Below are 19,483 nucleotides of genomic sequence, written 5' to 3' on the forward strand. Positions count from 1 at the left end.
TTCCCAAATAGTCCAAGCAATAGTTATGAGGCAATAATTACAATAATTCTTTGCAGTGATTCTATTCCATTTCTGGGATTCTTGGAGCCAGAGGTTATTGCGCTGAGGCATTTCTCCACAGTTTCCTGTCAGTCATCCCAAGGCTACTATTGAGAACTGAGAGCCTTGCTGCTGCCACGGCAATGAAAGGGCAGCTGCCATGGTGTCTGTGCTCAGAAGCACCCCAGGAGCAGTGCCCTCACCCTAGTAAGGTTCCATTTAATAAATTACTCTTGAAGTGAACACAATCTCATCACAAGATCCGCAGTTTTGAAAAATAAATTAAGAATGCATCTGTGAATTTATTATTGCTTATTTGCTGCAAGCAGGTAGTTATTTAGCTTACTCACCCATTTGCAAAAGTTCATAATATTTTACTTTGTATTTGGAGAAATTCACTCCTGCAATGTAGTCTGAAACACTAAAATGAAGAAAATATATTTTGAAAACTATCTTTAAGCAGCTAATAATTTTTCCCTTAGAAATTGTACTGAATTATATGTACATATGATGATAAACAACATCTTCCATACCATTTTATCTTTCCCAGTGACGCTATTTTTCTTTTTACTTGTTTTGGTACAGGAACATGGTGGTATTGATATGCTTTAATCCCATCAGACTCATATCTGAACTTCACTATCAGGGAGGGCATGTTTTTCAAATTCAAAATTTTTCATGACTATTCATTTACTCTCAATATATATGAGAGTGAATCCTTTTTAAATGTTTTTAATTGTAATAGAAGCCTAGCACATTCCCTACTCCCTTTCTTCCCTCTTATCCCTTCTCAAGTACACTCCAGCCAACCCCTTCACATCCACTCCCCACTCTCAAGTTGATAGCCTCTTTTTTAACACCAGTTTACTCTTAATTCTAAGTAAACTGTAAGCATATTATTTATAGAGGTTTCAAACTTATTCCTAATCTTTTCATCTTTCTCTGTTATAATGTGTTATATTCTTTCAAATTAGCTGTCCCAAAGCCATTTCTTATGGAAATGTATGGGTAAAGAAAACAAAATTCTTTCTGAATAAAATAAAAAGATTTATTTTTTATTTATGTACATGATTATTTTGCCTAGATATACATCTGTTTACCAACTGAAGGTATGTGCTGTCAGAGTATAGAAGAGAGCATTGGAGTCCCAGTAACTGGAGTTTCAGTCAGTTCTGAGCTGCTGTGTCCGTTCTGGAAATTGAAACCCACTGCTCTTCCAGAACAGGAAACGATCTAATGTCTTAGACCTCTCAAAGCCCATCCTGTATTTTTGAGATAAATAAACGTGTAAGTGTATCATTCCTGGTGAGGGAAATAATATTCATCAGAGAAGATTTCCCACTTTGTTTTCAGTTACCAAGTAGTTGGCCCTGAAATCATGTACATGTCTATATAAAAACAGTGACAGTTTATAGAATGAACAGATTACATTTGCATAGTTGCAATTGAAAATTTCTTTCCTACACGTTCCCAAAGCTATTCAGTTCCAAATAAACACATAGAGGATTACATTAATTATAATTTGTTTGGCCTTTTGCTCAGATTTTTTACTAACTACCTCTTACAATTTAAATTACTCCATAATTTTTATCTATGTTGAGCCATATGGCTTGATATCTTTACTCAGAAGGCATTCTCATCTTGTTTCTCTGCATCTGGCTTGTGACTGCTTTCTGGCTTTACTCTTCTAAGAATTGTCTTAGTCTGGTTGCCCAGCCTATACTTCCTACCTGGCTACTGGCAATCAGTATTTTATTAAACCAGTAAGAGTAACAAATCTTACAGTATACAACAGCATTTTTCCACAGTGCATAGTTTTTTTTTGTGTGTGTATAAGAAAACTTAAATAAAAATAAGCAACAACACATGAATTTGAGAAAGAAAAAGAAGAAAAGAGAAAGAAAAGAAGGCATGAATAGGAGGAGCTGTATGGAGTAAAGAAGAGGAAAGTGACATAATCATTATTTCCAAAATTAAAGTTATAATTACTGAGCTCCTATGTCCCTGATACACACTTGAGTTTACTGACTATGAAGACTAGTGACTTTATCATCATCTTGGAGTTAGTTTTAAGGATATTAAAAATACGAACTTTTTTGTCAAATTATCTTTTTTTATTCTAGCCATGTATTTGATCAGGCCAAATACATTGCAATTATTTCATTATTGTTATTTAATGATTGTATGGGTGCATGAATATGCTTTGGTGTGTGTGTGTGTGTATGTGTGTGTGTGTGTATAAAAACTAAGAAAAATACATGAAATATTAATTTCTGTCTTTGAACCATGGGAGGTCTAGAGGACAAATTCAGGTTATCACGCTTGATGACAAACCCTTACACAGTGTGTCACTTAGCAGGGTCTTGAACAATGTTTAATTGCCTCAGTCCTTCTTATAGGATAAAACCAGAATAAATTCTTTATGTTTTGGATTTGATCTGATTGTTAAAACACTTAAACTTAGAAATATAGACTATAGCCAGATGACTAAGAATTTCTAATATATTTAATTATAAGGAACTAATGTCATATGTCCACAATGCCTTGTTTTCTCTTAATTTTTCCAAATAAATTATAAACTACTCATGAATTCTTTGTTCTCTAGTTTTTCTGTTCTCAGCATGCAGATGCACTATCCTTTTATCAACTTCAGAAACTTATTTTCTCCTAATTACCTCTCATCTATTCTTACTCATATTGCATTCTATCAACTTTGAGTTCTATCAAGTCCAAGATATACCTAAAGCATACCTACTTTTCTTATATTTTTCTTTTAGTGCTACAAATTGCTATTGTCTTTTATTTTAAGTACTTCAATAACATGTCTGTCTACACTTTATGTTAAAACCTCTTCTTACCCCAGTAGACAGAATCTACACTTAAATACATTAATTGTCAGTTATAGGTAAGATAAAACAAGAAGAATACAGTCTTTCTCTCAGTGAATGCTATTACAAACTTAGGGGAAATGTAATAGGCAGATACTTGAAGATTCTGTAATAGAAACAACAGCAATCTAATTCTGTGAAGGAGATGATGTCACAAATAATTCTAGAATGCTGAAGCATCTTCTGCTCTGGACATAAGTGTTCTGTTTCTCATAAGTGGGCATCAGTGTGGCAAAGGAAGGAAATATTTCCTCCCTTTGCTAGTGATGACATCAATGACCTTTAAAAGAATGAGATCTTCTCAATGAGATCACTGAAAGGAGGTATAGTAGCCCAGGAGATGTAGCTTGACTTCCTGCAACGGGGGCAGGAAGGGAATTCAATAACCAGAAGTGCATGGAAGAGTGAGTTAAAATAATCTTTGAGAATTTTAGACAAAACAAACAAATAAACACAAAGAAAACAACAACAAAAAAAAAAACTAAAAGGGAAATCCTTCGGGAAATAAGAAAATACTGAGTTTTTGAAGGAAGAAGAGCTGGTTCAATGATTGTGAATTTGCCTAGAAACTTCTAGGCTTCTCTCCAGAATCAAGTACTAATTGTATACTAAAGATATTATATCAGGTTGAAAACTGATATCGTTACCTAGGTCCTTTGCTGGATGTTGTGTATATGTAAACATTTAGACTACGACCACCACCATGATTATAAGTAGTTGAAACATGATAAATCTGTAAATTGCAACCATCATGTAAAAATACTATTGTTTGGCAACTTCAGTAAACCTAGATTCGAGAAATACGTGACACAGATTTGAAAAGCAACTACAATATTCCCTAAAACAAGGATTTGATGCCTGGATTCCTCATAGTTAACAAAAACTTTGGATGTAATATCAAATAGACAGTAATTACATATAATTCACAGAATCCCTCTCATCTTTCAAATATCCTAAATATTTTAAAACACTTATTATTGAGGGCACAAATGACATTTTTTGCAAATATATGTTAATTTACATGAATGTTTACTGTTTCTCAAATATTATCAAATAAAATGAATTTAAGCATTATAAAAACTTATTTTATATATGTTCAATAGTTATTTAGAAATAGAAAAGGAAATGAACATGAAGAGAGTAGGAATTATCTAGCTAGAAAAGGTCAATGCTTGAGAACAAACACAGGATTCTAGAGAGATGGGTGTTTTTACATTGCACTGGAGTCTTCCATTGGAGTCCCAGGAAGACTCCAGTGCAAAGTGGTTAAGTGAAGAAATAGTGACTGAAAACTGTCAGATTACTGACACATCTAGGGGAGATGGAGGGAGAGAAGGGAGAAAGAGAGGATGGGGAGAGCTTGAGGGAATGGGATGGTTGGGATGGAGGAGGGGGTATATGGGAGCAGGGAAATATATATCTTAATTACGGGAGCCATTTTAGGGTTGGCAAGAGACTTGAATCTAGAGGGGTTCCCAGGTATCCAAGGAGATGTCCCCAGCTTGTTCCTTGGGCAGCAGAGGAAAGGGTGTCTGAACTGGCCTTGTCCTATAGCCACACTGATGATTATCTTGCATATTACCATAGAACCTTCATCTGGTGATGGATGGAGATAGAGATAGAGACCCACATTGGAGCACTGGACTGAGGGCCCAAGGTCCTAATGAGGAGCAGAAGAAGGGAGAACATGAGCAAGGTAGTCAGGACCGCGAGGGGTGCATTCACCCACTGAGACGGTGGGACAGATGTAATGAGAGATCACCAAGGCCAGTTGGAATGGGACTGAGGGAGCATGTGACCAAACCGGACTCTGCGTGTGCTGATGGTGGAGGCTGACTGAGAAGCCAAGGACAATGGCGCTGGGCTTTGATTCTACTGCATGGACGGGCTCTGTGGGAGCCTTGTCATTTTGGATGCTCACCTTCCTGGACCTGGGAAGAATTGGGAGGACCTTGGACTTCCCATAGTGTAGGGAACCCTGACTGCTCTTTGGCCTGGAGAGGGAGGAAGTGAGGATGTGGGAGGAGGGGAGGAGATGGAAATTGTTTTAATAATAATAATAATAATAATAAATAGAATAAAAAAGAAAACTCTGGGCACTTCTGAACCTTATGGGAACCCAGATCTGAACACTCTTAATCAAGTAGTAGAACAGTCAGGGGAAGGGAGTCACAAGGGGGATCAGTGACCTGCAAATTCCTCATCAGAAACCAAAAGGACAGAGCAAAAATGTAGATAACATTAATGAGTCTAGGATAGGACCTATCAAATTGGAAACATATTAAAGAGAAGTATTCTTCAACAATATACATGAAATCAAGACTTCCCAAATGAAAACAAAGTAAACACTTGGCGAGTGGGAATCCTCTAAAAAAATTACTGAAGGATTTCTTTAGACAAATGGAAATGCCTACTGAAGGAAACCAGGGTCACTGGTAATGAACAACATGGACAGAAATGTAAAACTGCTTGTAATTGTAACAAGCTAGTCTCCTTTTGGATTCTTTGGGGAACTTTAATGTTTGAAAGTAAGAATTGCACCATTGTCTGGTGAGAGGGAGTTTGCTCCTTTGTTTACTTGCTATTTGCTTGTTGTTTGTTTTAAAAGTGTTTTGCTATAACTTGCTGGCCTTAAACTCACTAGGCCATCTTCCTGTCTCAGTTTATCAAATGCTAGATTACAAGCATGAGCCTCAAGAGCAGCTTGATGAAGTTTGAAGAACAAGCAGATGCTATACAAAAGGCAACTGTAACCTTTAAGAGGGAGAAGAATAAAAAAATTAAAGAGAGAGAAGAATATACCTATGTAGTGACATGATTTCTATAGTCTGCTTGAAGTAGTTTATTTATATTTAAGTAAACTTTAGAAAAGCCATGTATTTGATTTTAATCATTGCAACAAACGTTACTAATAAAACTGTATAAATGCCAATAAAAATAAAGTTGATTAAGTAAAACAGATCTTTATTTGACCTCAATAAAGAAAGTAGTAGAAAAAAGCACTTAAAAATACTCATAACTGAATCAAAACACCTAGAAGGATAAAAATAAATCAATAACAAAATAGACATAATCTTAAATTTTTAATTACATGTAACATATGTTAAATACAATTACTAATAATTAATAGGAATGATATACATATGCAATACACATAAGGCACATCAAAAAATGGATCATCGGGAGAGATAAGAATTCTAACTAAATGTTGCTTGCTAAGGACTCACTTTTAATATAAGGATGTTTGCAGGTTATAAGTAAATGCATATGAATAATTACATATATCATGCAAATGCTATTCAGAAGAATGAAGGAATAGCTATATCAATGTCAGACAAAGTCAACTTTGGAGTACAGCGTGGACATAAATCACAGGAAATTACTTCCTTCCTGCAACCATTAAGTAGTTTCTAATCACTCATAGAATAACATGATGTTTCATTTGGCCTAATAAAATCTAAGAGCTATAGCACTGTACCACCCAGGATTCCTTCATCCACTTACAAAGAACTTCCCTTAACTCTCAAAACGTGGTATTTGTTTATCCCTACTATGTCAAGTTTCAAAAGAAGTGTCCTCAGTTCTCTTTTTCACTCTGGTGTCCTTGATATCTACAATGTTTTTGTTCTATAATTTATAATAAGTTAATTACCTCTGCATAAGACACACAATTTCTCTGCATTCTTCTATAAATTGCATTTTGTCATAATATGATAATTTCAAAATACCCAAATTACTCCAAGAAATAATTGCTATGGCATTTTTAGATTTGGAACTCATGAAGACTTCTGTTTCCCTGGCACCTTCTGTAATCAGGTACTTCTTTTCTGGCCTTCAAAATAATTTATGTGAACCTGGAAAGATGGCACAGTAGATAAGGCCTATTGCTGTTCTTTCAGAGGACCCAGGGTTACAGTCCTTCAACTCATATGACATCTTCAACTATCTGTCGCCTATGCTTAATTTGTATCCAGTGACTTTTTTTCTGAACCTACAACCATTGCTTGCTCATCCTGCATATATGTACATACAGGCAAAGTATATATACACATCCAACAAAAATTTTAAACATTAACTTTACCCATTTGAAATCAATTCATCAAATAAACAAAAATATTTTTAAGACCAAAAGCCCTTAACAATTAAAGATAATGTTTATCATAGGGCTGTTCAGCAAAGAAAGAGCACACAGATCAAACTGGCACCCAGCGCAGGTGGCATATGAGTGTGTCAGATGGCACAGCACCCAGCATTCAGAAAATATTTGCAAGCTGGATGAGAGGTGAATGACAGACATTCGGAAGGCCGTTACACCATGCAGACAGCACTGATACATGTTTTCTCTTTCTTTATAAAGATATTCTTTCTCTCTGCTCTCATAAGTAAATATGAGACCAAGGCCAGACCAATGATAATTAGCTCCTTCAAATGTGCACTGCATTCCTTAGGGACAACTGCATGCTCCACATAATCCAGGAAAGAATTTACAGAAGAAATGTTTAATTTTGTGTCTGAAAGGGAAAACTACATAATCCGTTTTGATTTTTTTGTTGTTGTCATTTTTACACAAACGTTGAAACTTTGACTTCTTTACAAGCTGATCCTCTGAGAACAAGCATGGCGCTAACAAACTAAAGGTCTAATGCTGAGTGACCCCTTTCCACACCTTGTTCTTTTTCATCTTGTAAAATCACCATAACACATGTAACTGAGGAGCCCCTGTCCTCCTACACTGGGAGAGAGAATTCACTCAGTGATACATGACTTTTAAACTCTGGTACTTTGGGGGGTTGGAGAAATGTAATAGCTTGAGGTTTTGAAATAATTCTGTGATAGCAGCTCTTTTTCTCACTTGAAGTTGTACTTCCTAGCAAATTTTAATTGTACAAACTGATAAGATTCACTGTAACATGTCCATTAATGCATATGTCTTGTAATGCCTAAATCCATAAATCCTCTGCTTATCTCTTTCCCCTGTTTTCCACTGTCCCTGGCCATTCCTCCAGAACCTGGTATCTGATTATCTCAGACTGTCCTTTTGTTGGCTCATTTTTTTCCATGCATACAAGAAAACGATAGTGGATATACATGTTTCCTTTGCTCCTGCATTAGTTTGCTTAACAGTTCCATCTATTTTCATATGACAGGAGCTCAATAATTTCAATAGCTTAATAAGACTCCATTTTATATATGCCATATTTTAAAATCCATTTTTGTTGAGTTATACTTTTATGGTTATTCTAAAAATGTCAACTTGCCACAAATTATAATTCCCTCAGTAGGAGCCTCATCTGAGGAACCGTGATGGTTATCTGCTTTTCTTTCTTTCTTTTTTTTATTGAAAATAAACTCTTTTCTTATACATTATATTCCAGTTGTTCCCCCGACACTCCTCACAGCTGCTCCCTATCTACCCTTACAGATTCTTTCCCTTCCAGTCCCTCATTAGCAAAGAAGAGGCTTTCAAGAGATAACCATAAAACATGACAAAATAAATAGTAAATAGAAAAAAAAACTATCATATGGAAGTTGCACATGGTAACCAAATAGGAGAAAAAGTGTCCCAAGATTAGCTACAAAAGTCAGAGACCTGCTCTTTCTCAAAGTCAGGAGTCTCAAAAAAAAAAAAAAAAAAAAAAAAAAAAAAAAAAAAAAAAAAAAAAAAAAAACGCTAAACTAAAAGGTATGCATAGATAGAAGATCTAGGGCAGAACTATGTAGACCTTGTGTTTGCTGGTTTAGTCTCTGTGAGCTCATTTACATTTAATAGATTCAAAGGACCTTGCTCTTTTGCTGTCCTTTGACTGTTAGACTCTTTCCTCCTCCTCTTCCATGGGATTCCCTGTACCCTAAGGGGAAGGATTTGATGGAGACATTTCATTTAGACTCTCTCTCTCAACAAAACATCTGCCTGTGGATCTCTGCATCTGTTCCCATCTACTGCCAGAGAAAGATTCTCTGGTGATAACTGATAAGTCACTGAACAGAAGAGTACAAATAGGAGTCATTTTACTAATATTGTTTTAAAAATTATTCATTTTTATACAGGTAGTGTTTGGTTCTAAACTAGGTCTCCAAGGCTATCTACTCTCTGGTTCTTGGTTATCTTAGTAGTGGCAGGTATGCGTTCCTTTTCATCAAGTGTGCCTTAAGTCAAATTTTAGTTTACTACTCCCACAAATTCTGTGCCACCATTGTCCCACCTTATTTTGTAGGCAAGACAGATAGAATATAAAAGGTTATGTAGCTGGGTTGGTGTTTATGTTCCTCTTTTGATAGCCTGAAGCTATCAAAGCACTGACTTGATTTTTCCATATTCCTTGAGTTATGTGGGTGTTTGTCTCAGCAACAGGGCCTTGCTCTCAGTTTATGGAGAGCTTGGCTACAGTCTGGGGTGTATGAGGATTTCCATGTGAATCTTTTTGGGCAAAAATTCGATTGAATGCAACCCAGTCCTGCTCTTGGAAGCTTTGTTTGGTGACAAGAGATGCCCAGTTTAGATCCCATAACCCACATTATTAGGGGACCATATTAGGATCATTACATATTTTAGAAAGCTTCCACCACACTAGGTTTCTATGTCATCTCCCAAATGCCCCCTCAGTTACAGCTTCGCCCCTCATTCTCTCTCTTTACCATAACCTCTCTTCATTCTCTCAACCTGATCCTCTAGCTCCCATTTCCCACATGCCCCCAGTTAGCTAGTACCATCTATTCTATTTCCTTCTCCCAGGGAGATCTATGTATGCCCTTTCCTCTCTACCTAACTTCTCTGAGTCTACACATTGTAACTTGGTTAACAAGTATTTAATAGCTAATATTCACTTAAAAGTGAGTGCATAGCATATTTATCTGTTTCTGGATTATGTCGCTCAGAATTATTTTTTCTAGTTCTATCCATTTGCCTGTAAATTTCATGATGTGATTATTCTCTTAATTGATGTGGAAAAACCCATAATCATTAAGAGTGGCACTTACTGATAACAGTCTTGATTAAAAATGACTCTATTAATTAATTTTCTAAGCCTGTAAAAAATACCACGAAAAAGACAACTTATAGAAAGGAATGTTTATTTTGACTGATGGTTCCAGAGGGATCAGAGGCAGTCAATGTGACAAAGGATTACAGTAAGTGACAGACACTCAGTTGAGTGGAATCTGAGGCCTCACATCTTCTAAAGAAAGTGTGAAACAAAGAAAAAATAGAAATGTTGTGACTCTTTAAACTCTCAAACTTATCCTTCAATGGCATACTTCCTCTAACAAGACCATACCCTCTTAGTCCTTCAAACAGTGCCAAGGGTCAATGACCAACTAACCAACTATTCAAATGTTCAGAAACCATGCATAACTTCTGCCATTAAAATCACTATGTTAAGTATGGTAAAATGAGAATTACTAACCTATTGGTGACAGAGGAGAGCTGCTTTGCTGGGGGGCTGGGCAGTGGAGAGTGGGTGGGTGGATAGTAACTGAGGGTGAATCAGGATGGATACCAGCACTCTTAATTGAAAAAGATTATGCTTTTTATTGTAAACAAGATTAAATGGGAGGAATGGGTCATCTGAGCTGGGGTGTGGTTTGAAATCAGGGACTGAGGAAGTTTGCCTTGAACTTGACTATAGGCACCAGTCATTAATGAAAGGGCCACAGATTCCTCTGGCTAGACATAAGAAGAATCAAGCAGGAGATGGAGACCCTTATCCAAATGCTGGACTTTGGGAAAAGGACTTCTGGGGAACAGACACTAAACTACAGTTTCTTAGTTTACTGTATGGGTCTTTCCCCCTCATAACACTCCCCAAAGGGAAGATCCTGATATCCTACTCTGTCCAATATACAATACCATTCTTATTTCTCTTTATTTACTAACAGAACTCTTGCCCTTAATGGCCTCTGGCTCTAGATCTGAATTGTAAATATTTCACCCTTAGGATAAGGTGTATCTCAGAAATTTCTAACTTTCCTGTTCTTGGTGTAATTAGGAGGGTACATTGAAGTGCCTGGTTTAGTCGTGGCAGGGATATTTTTTTTTCCCAAAGAATTACTTGGAAGCCCCGCAGTGGTGGTACATGATTTTAATACCAGCACTTGGGAGGCAGAGGCTGGCCGATCACTGCAAGTTTGAGACCGGCCTGATCAACAAGAGCTAGGTCCAGGACAAGTTCCAAAGCTTGTCATGTAAAACCAAGGGGAAAAAAATAAGAAATACTTTGTTTAGTGAAGTTACCATTGTGTACACATTTTAATCCTTTTTAAAAGCCCATGCAAGTAATAGTGAGAATCATTTTTTTAAAAAGTCATTTAAAAAATCATTTTTTAAAAAAGATAAAAGGTGCTGAATAAGTGTGGCCTGCAATGTTGAAATACTGGAACTTTGCCAAGCAGCCATATTGCTTTCTTTGCTTTCCCTCTCCCGACACAGTTAATATACCTTGTTGATGTGTTGCTTCTGCTGATTCCTTCAGTGATATCAGAAAAGTCCTTCCAGCTTTCTATCATGAACTAAGAACAGCAGTTCTTCAGAAACCTTCCAGTACTAATCCACTACCAGGTTACCAGCCACCCCAAAGAGTGACAGCTACTGTGGGAAAGGGCAGTCCCCAGTTCTCAGTCTTTCAAGTGTGTGTCAGTTGTGTTAGTATTTAAATATAACCTGAAGGGATAAATTCATAAATTGTGTGTGTGTGTGTTGTGTGTGTGTGTGTGGGTGGGTGGGTGTGGGTGTGTATTCATCCCACCCAATATCATCCATTATGTTCCTCTAGAGAACCGTAATACAGGTGCCTAGGCTACTTCTATTCCTATGCTACAATTAAGAATGGTAATAAGTCAGAGAGTGTAGGTCAAACCAGCAATCTGACTTTATTTTAACCTTTAGGTAAAAACACATGAGTGGGTAGTCTGAATCTTATGGTAACATATTTTAGTTTAGGACCTGTTTAATTTTTTTTGCTAAATACTCACTGCGTTCAGCCCATAGTGGCTACTATGAATGGTACTATATAGCCCTAATGAATATTCCCATCCAGAGGGCTCTTTGTAATTATGGTTATGGCATGAGTGATGTCGGCAGAAAAGAAAGAGGGGGGATAGGAGGAGAGAGGCAGAAGCTGCTTCTTCAGAAGAACCATGGTGAGTGAGAGAAATGGGGCCAAGGAGAGCTTCCCTCTGTGATCAGAGCGAGATCAGGAGTGGGCACAGTTGTCTCTTAAAGGGACAGGTATCTGACAAGGAAGGCCAGCATAGTCATAACATTCCTGTCTTTTTTTATCATAAAAGGTGGAAAATTAAAGGAATGAGGGTGTCAAGATTTCAAGACTGCTTCCTGCTGATTTGTAGGCATCAAAATCATGGGGGACCAAAGAAAGCTAGGATGCTAGCCACATCTTGGGTATCAGGTAGCTTCACTGCTATCCAGGCACTGTGGAACTGTCTGGTGTCTTTATCTGGCAAGGTGCTGGCAGAGCAGAGAACAAGGTTAAGTTTAGAAAGAAATTTTTTTTTCTTTAGGTCATGGTGATTACAGGGGAGGGTGTTAGAACCAGGGAGAGGTGGGAGATTTGGGCTCTTAGGGTCTGGTAATAGAGGGAGGGGGTGCATCTGACCTTTTTAAGGTGAATCCTCCAATTTGTCTCCCTGGAACTCACAAGAATTCTTTGTGGTTGTTAAAACATGAGATTTAGAAATGTACATTGTATAAATGGTAACATATTTATGCCAGAAATGTCTGTAATAGATGTTTTTCACAGACATTGTATAAACGACACCATATTTATGCCAGAAATGACTATGACAGATTTTTTTTCACAATGAAAAGATCTTTTAGATCTATTATTAGAAAATGACCAAAGAAAATTTAAAATCTTGGTCTTGTAGTTATGGCAGTGGTAATACTCTGCCAGAATTCTATTGATCACTGTTAAAACTATGAAGGGCAGCATATTGAGAGAGAAATCTGATAACTTGCATTTGTACATCGTAAAACATTTTCTCATACTCTGAAAAGATTTTATCCTCAGACCTTTATAACTTGCATTTACACATCTTAAGTCCCTTGCATTTGCACATCTTTAAACACAACCTTAGACCCTGAAACATTGCTAGATCCTCACATCTTGAGCTTTGCATTTTCTTTTTGTATATAAAATTCCTTTTTCTTATTTTCACTAGAAGAATGAAATCAGGGCCTGGCATCCAATGGCTAATGATTGCATATTAAATTCATAGATGACAACATGGTTTAGTCAGTGTCTTCAGTCTTACATATATGTACTCCTTTTGGTAATCCTACATGCTAAAGCCCATATCTTAAAAATCTTGAAAGATTATGAGGTATATGTTATGTAACTTTTGGTTTTTTTTTATAATAACCCAAAGAGTATTTCCATATTAAAAGTTTTTGGATATGGAAATAAGGTCTCATCTTTCAAATAAATTGTTGTAACATAAAGGCCGGCATGTTGTGGTTTCTGTCTTGCCCAGTTCCCATAGCCCTTTAGCCCCGCAAAAAATCACGCAGAGGTCTCCAGAAGATTATAAACTGATTTGTAATGGCCCATTAGCTCAGCTCAGTCTTCTTATTAGCTCTTGTAACTTTTATCAACCCATTATTCTTATATATGTTAGCCACACGGCTGGGTACATTTTTCAGCAGGGTAGGTCACATCCTGCTTCTTCCATGATCTGGGAAGGACTTGGAGGAATGGGCTTCCTTCTTCCCAGAATACTCCTGTTCTCATTTCCCTGCCTGTACTTGCTGTCTGGTTGAACCGCCTATACTTCCTGCCTGGCCAATCAGCGTTTATTTAACATATGATTGACAGAATAGAGACAATTCTCCGGCACCAAATTGTTATTGATTATAATTTGAACAAAGTAATTTTGAAGATTCTCTATGCCATTATGTCATGAACGCAGGTAGAGATGCCCCAATATATTTCAGATCCATTGAGTTTTCCAGTGGTGCGTGCATATACTGTTTCTTTTCTGGTGCTTCAAGGATATTTGCTGGGCTCTGTTTCAATATAGCAGAAATTCCTTACTGTGCAGGTCCCATAAAGAGCCATACTGTAGCAGGTATCTTTATTCTTCCCCTTGTGTTACTCATTCCAATCACTCTTTAACCATGTAGTGACAAGCTTTGAAGCTCTGTAGTCCACTATCAGTAGAACTGCTTTTACAAATTCATAGTTCTCTTTTTTTTTAATGTATGTAACTGCTAATCCATTTCAGGCCGTGTTAGTCTTAAAAAAAAAAAAAAAAAAAAAAAAAAAAAAAAAAAAAAAAAAAAAAAAAAAAAAACCTAATAACACCCTTTCTCACCTGGTATCTCATTAGAGAGACAATGTCTTTAAACCCTGTGTGGCAATCCCTAATGTACCACCATGATGCCCACAGAAGACAAGGAAACATGGAAGTCCTTCTACTTCCTTAAGATCATACAACTGATGATTAGCCGAAATACTCCATCATGGGAGGGGACAATGTAGGCTCCAAGTAAATGCAGCAGATCCACATATCCCTGTGAGGGAAGGCTGTGGTACTGATGAGCAAGTATAACCCATCTGGAAAACATCCCAGCTTGCGATAAACTGCTGCATCATATTCAGAGAAATGTGGACTTTATGTTCACCAAGAGGTCCTCACTGAGATTAGAGGCATGCTGCTGGCCAATAAAGTGTTGGTTGCGGCCCATGCTGTTGCCATCACCCTGGGTTAAATCATTGTGCCAGCCCAGAACATAGATCTGGGGCCTGAGTAGACTTCTTTCTTCCAGGCTTTAGGTGTCATCATTAAAATCTCCAGAGGTACCACTGAAATTCTGAGTGATGCCACTGATAAAAACTGGAGACAAGGCAGGACATGATGAGCATCTCTCCTCCTCCACTGGGTTGATCATCCAGCAGGTGTTTGGCAATGGCAGCATTTACAACCCAGAGGAGCTTGACATCACAGAGTAGACGCAGCATTCTCATTTCCTAGAGGATATCCTAAATGTTACCGGTGTTTGTCTGCAAATTGGTTTCCTGACTGTTGTCTTGATGGCGCACTCTATTACCAATGGGTCCAAGTGGGTCCTGGCTTTGTCTGTGGAGACTGAATACACATTCCCACTTTCTGAAAAGCACAATGTCTTCTTGGCTAATCCATCTGCATTTGTAACTGCTGCCCCTGTGGCTGCTACCACTACCATTGCTTCGGTTGCTACTGCAGCCCCAGACAAGGTCTCTGACTAATACACTCAGAACAACCAGCTCAGTCAACTTGGTGCTCTTCTGTTGAGAGAACACCTTACTGGTACCCAACAACTTTTATTTAAACATGGTGAGTAGTTATGCTGAAATCTGTTTTGTGAGGCTATCCCTTTTAAACTGACAAAACCTACCGGCTATCAAACTGCATCAGAGTTCTTGAGAAGGATAAAATTGCACCTGAGTCAGTGATTTAAAAAATGACAGAGAACTTACTTGATTGGCTACCTAGACAGCCATTACCCAGGGTCCTCTATCGTTCTTAAGAGCAGGAACTTCAAGGCAGCATTTGCTTTCTGCTGTAGTGCAGAATCTGCTAGGCTTTAGAAAGACTTGTAGTTTAGGAATCTGTAAGAATACCAGCTTACCTTGTCCTGGGAAACCAGGTGGTCATTTTCAGTGTCCCGTTGTCCACTTTTTTTGGAGATTTTCAGTAGTTTAGATATAAGGCAGTTTTTCCCAATGGTTAGCACTTTCACATGAAGCAAATTATGAATGGACATTGTTCTTTGCCCATCTGTCTTCTGTCTTCTTTGGAGGAAATGGGGTTGCTGCCAGGAGCCAACCTGTCTCTCTGTTATGAAAAGTCTTTAATAATTAAACATTTAAGTGCCATATTCCCCAGATCACTGAGCATTTGAGGGCTGTCTACTGAATATATATAAGTTATGACTATAGTATAAGATTTGCCTGGAGAGCTGCAGTCAAGCTGAGAGGTTGGAGGAGAATGTCATATCCAGAATCCTCCAGCTTGACTGTACTGGTTTTAAATTATCAGGGCAGAGTTTTACTTGTGAGGGACAAAGAAGAAAAAATTGTTTGTATTAGAAGCTTAACAGTAAAACTGACAATAGTGAAGAACAGCTTACAGGAAAGGCTGTAGGTTAGCTTTAGTTAGTCTCAAATAGACCTTTATAACCTTACATTTTTATCATTATATAGAATACATTTTAGAGCAGAGTTGAATCATTTATATAGTATGTTGAAACAGATTTAACTATATATTTATCATCATTTAAAGTAAATACCAGCCGGGCGGTGGTGGCGCAACCTTTAATCCCAGCACTCGGGAGACAGAGGCAGGCGGATCTCTGTGAGTTCGAGACCAGCCTGGTCTACAAGAGCTAGCTCCAGGACAGGCTCTAAAGCTGCAGAGAAACCCTATCTCGAAAAACAAAAAAAAAAAAAAAAAAAAAGTAAATACCAATTTAAAATATTTGAGACTATGACTTTTTTTTTAGTCTGAGAGGAGATACAATGAACATAACTAATTAGGACTGCTTAAAACATGTTTTTAATGGTAAGTATATGTACAAATATATGCAGTCATACAAATACATGCAGTTGAATTTATGTTACCCATAAAGTTTATGAAAACTAAGCAAGAGAAAGCTGGCATTTTATCTCTGACTGACATTTTGTAATAAGCAGGCAGGGCATTTAAAGGAAGAGAGAGAAAAAGAAAGTGGAGAATTAAAGTCCCAGAATTTTGGTAAGTAGATGAGAACAGATCAGGAGCAGGTGGAACAGGGTGGTGGGTGGGGTCCCAGCAAGCAGAGAGAGCTGGCAGGCAGCTGTGGTGGCCGACCATAGCAACATGGCAGTTAGGTCACCTGACTATCCTTAGCTAAGATGGCACCTGAAATGGCAGCATTCACGTGGTTGTGCTTTCAAAAGATGGTGACTGTGCACACGTTGTAACCATTTCTATTTAACCATCCACTGGCAGAAGTTAGAAACGCATGTGATTTTGTGAGCCTGTTTCCCACAGGTGAGGCAGAAATATAAACGACTGCCAGCTTGTCAGCCAAGAAAGTAAGGGCCAAGGCTGAAAGCACAAAGGGACTCAAGAGTCCAAAAAGGCAGGCAGCCAAGAGGGAAACAGTATCCCAAAAGGACCCATAGATCCAAGAAAGGAAGGCATTGCTCAGGCGGTGCTAGGGCCCTGAGCCCTAAAAATCCAATGCACCACTCAGTGAGTGAAGTGCAAGGGTAAAGTCCAAAACCCTTGGTCGTGGGAAGTGTTGGGCATGATTGTCAGTGAAAGCTGACCACAAGGAGGGCATCTTACCAGTCCTAGATGGTGCTGGTGTTGTGTCGAGTATTGCAGCAGATGGCTAACTGGAAAGTATTGTCAGTTCGGGTACAGGATCCCTGCATGTCTCAGGCTGTGTCAGGGCACAGGAGGGAGCATGGAGACAGTCTGGCCATTTTCAGGCACTAATGTTACAATTTACATTGCAAATGGCCATACTACGTCCCACTGTAGAGGGGAAGGTGGAGCATGGGGGCGGGGACAGAAAATGCCACGCAGAGAGAACTTGGGGACTATGAAGTTTTATTTAGGAAGAGGTATTGGGAGGGTAGTAGCTGAGGAAGGGAGATATACAGAGGCAGAGAAAAGGAGGAGAGGCTGTCTGTCCAGAACTGCAGAGAGGGGGGGTGGCCTCAGGGAACTTGCCTCAGTGGGCAGAGAGACACTGGGAGTGGGTAGGGTTTGTCTCTTAAAGGGACAGGGTCCTGACAGGAAAGGATACCATAATCACAGCAATAGTCATAGTTATCACCAGGGTTTATTTTTTGATTATGGACAATCTAAGTGATCTTTGTTATAAACTTGTTATAATCTTGATTTTCATAGCCCTGCCAAATGATGGAGCCAAAAATTTTTTATATGTTCATTATCCATTTTATTTAATATTTTGAAAAATATTTTTAGATCATTTATTTTTATATGGACCATTTGTTTTGCTTTATTTTATTTTCTATATTTTATTTTATTTTATTTTTTATTAAAAATTTCCATCTCCTCCCCTCCTTCTACTTCCCTCCCCTCCCCTCCACCCATATCCCCACTCCCTCCCTCTCCAGGCCAAAGAGCAGTCAGGGTTCCTTACACTATGGGAAGTCCAAGGTCCTCCCCATTCCCCCCAGGTACAGGAAGGTGAGCATTCAAACCTTCCACAGAGCCTGTCCATGCAGTAGAATCAAAACCCAGCACTGCTTTATTTTCTTTATTGAGTTTTGGACATATTATGGGCCTTTGTCTTGGTACATCAATAGCTAGGAAGATTTTTCTCCAATTATGTATGTGGTTTCTTCACTCTTCTGAATACTTTGGTAAAAATCGTTTTTAAATTATTTATTATCATTTTTGTTTACAAGTATATATGTCTGCAGATGTTCATATGTATGTGTATTGGGTGCAGAAGTACGTGTGTCCTTCTGTGCCAATGAGTTTGGAAGAATAAAGTCAATGTCATGTTTTTTTTTTCCAGTCTCTTCTCACTTTGCTTTTTAAGTCAGTGTCTCTCACTGATGCTAGTGTTTATTAATTGACCAGACTAACTGGCTACAATGTCCAGGAGTTCCCCTGTTTCCTACCTCCCAGCAGGTTTTGTACTGACAACTGTGAAGCTTTTATATTCTGTATCTCTATCACTTATTTTGATAAATATTTACTCTCTGTACTTCAAGAACCTGCTATGGTAGTAGATATACATGTATTTTTTAGTGTTATTGTGAAATAAAAATGCATTTCCAGTTGGTAGTCTTTGAAGACTTTTCCATTTGATTGACATTTTTTTCCTTAAAGATTTTGAAAGGGTCAGAATTTACTGCTCTGAAACTTTATGCCTTGTGTTCCAAGATTTGTATTAACACAATGCAAATTTTAACTTTTTTTTTGGTGTGCATTTATGTAACTGCAGTTTTTTAGGGCCCCAGAATCCAGGAATAGTCGACCAGGAAGACCGGGTTCGAGTATTGCTCCCTGCAGAAGCAGCCTCTATCAGCAAAGGGTATAAATTAGACTTTTCTATCTGAGGTGGTTTAGGGTAAAATACACTTTCTTGATGGTTTCTTTATTTATTCTCTGTTCTCTCTTGTTCTTTCTGTACTGTACATTTTTATTTTTTTACAACTTATATATGCCAAAAAAGTTTTTCAGGGAATATAGGAATTACAGTGTGGTTACTTTCTGTTTTTCAGGTGAATGATTACAATGAATACAAAACAAAGAGTAAAAAAAAAAGGCCTATTTTCCATATTTCTTACATGATTAAACATTTTACATACTACAGATGCAAAACAAATTATTCCCAAAAATCCATATAGATTAATACCCAAGCAGCTTATTAAAGATTAACTGTTTGGGCAAGCAAAGTGTTCTTGTCAGATTTTTATTGGTAGGCTACATTTTGCTGTTACAAAGTAAGGGCCAATTACATTTTTACTTATCTTAAAAAGTAAACATATAAGGAATCTTAAAGAAATTACAACCCTAAACTTTTATATATGAAA

At 37.7% G+C, this 19,483-nt stretch overlaps 1 pseudogene; it reads left to right on the forward strand.

Moving 5' to 3' along the window:
• Positions 1-14,317: 14,317 nt before the first annotated feature.
• Positions 14,318-15,166, forward strand: LOC119827139 (annotated as a pseudogene).
• Positions 15,167-19,483: the final 4,317 nt, after the last annotated feature.

Source organism: Arvicola amphibius, chromosome 12 (genome assembly GCF_903992535.2).
Source record: "Arvicola amphibius chromosome 12, mArvAmp1.2, whole genome shotgun sequence".
Taxonomy (NCBI): domain Eukaryota; kingdom Metazoa; phylum Chordata; class Mammalia; order Rodentia; family Cricetidae; genus Arvicola; species Arvicola amphibius.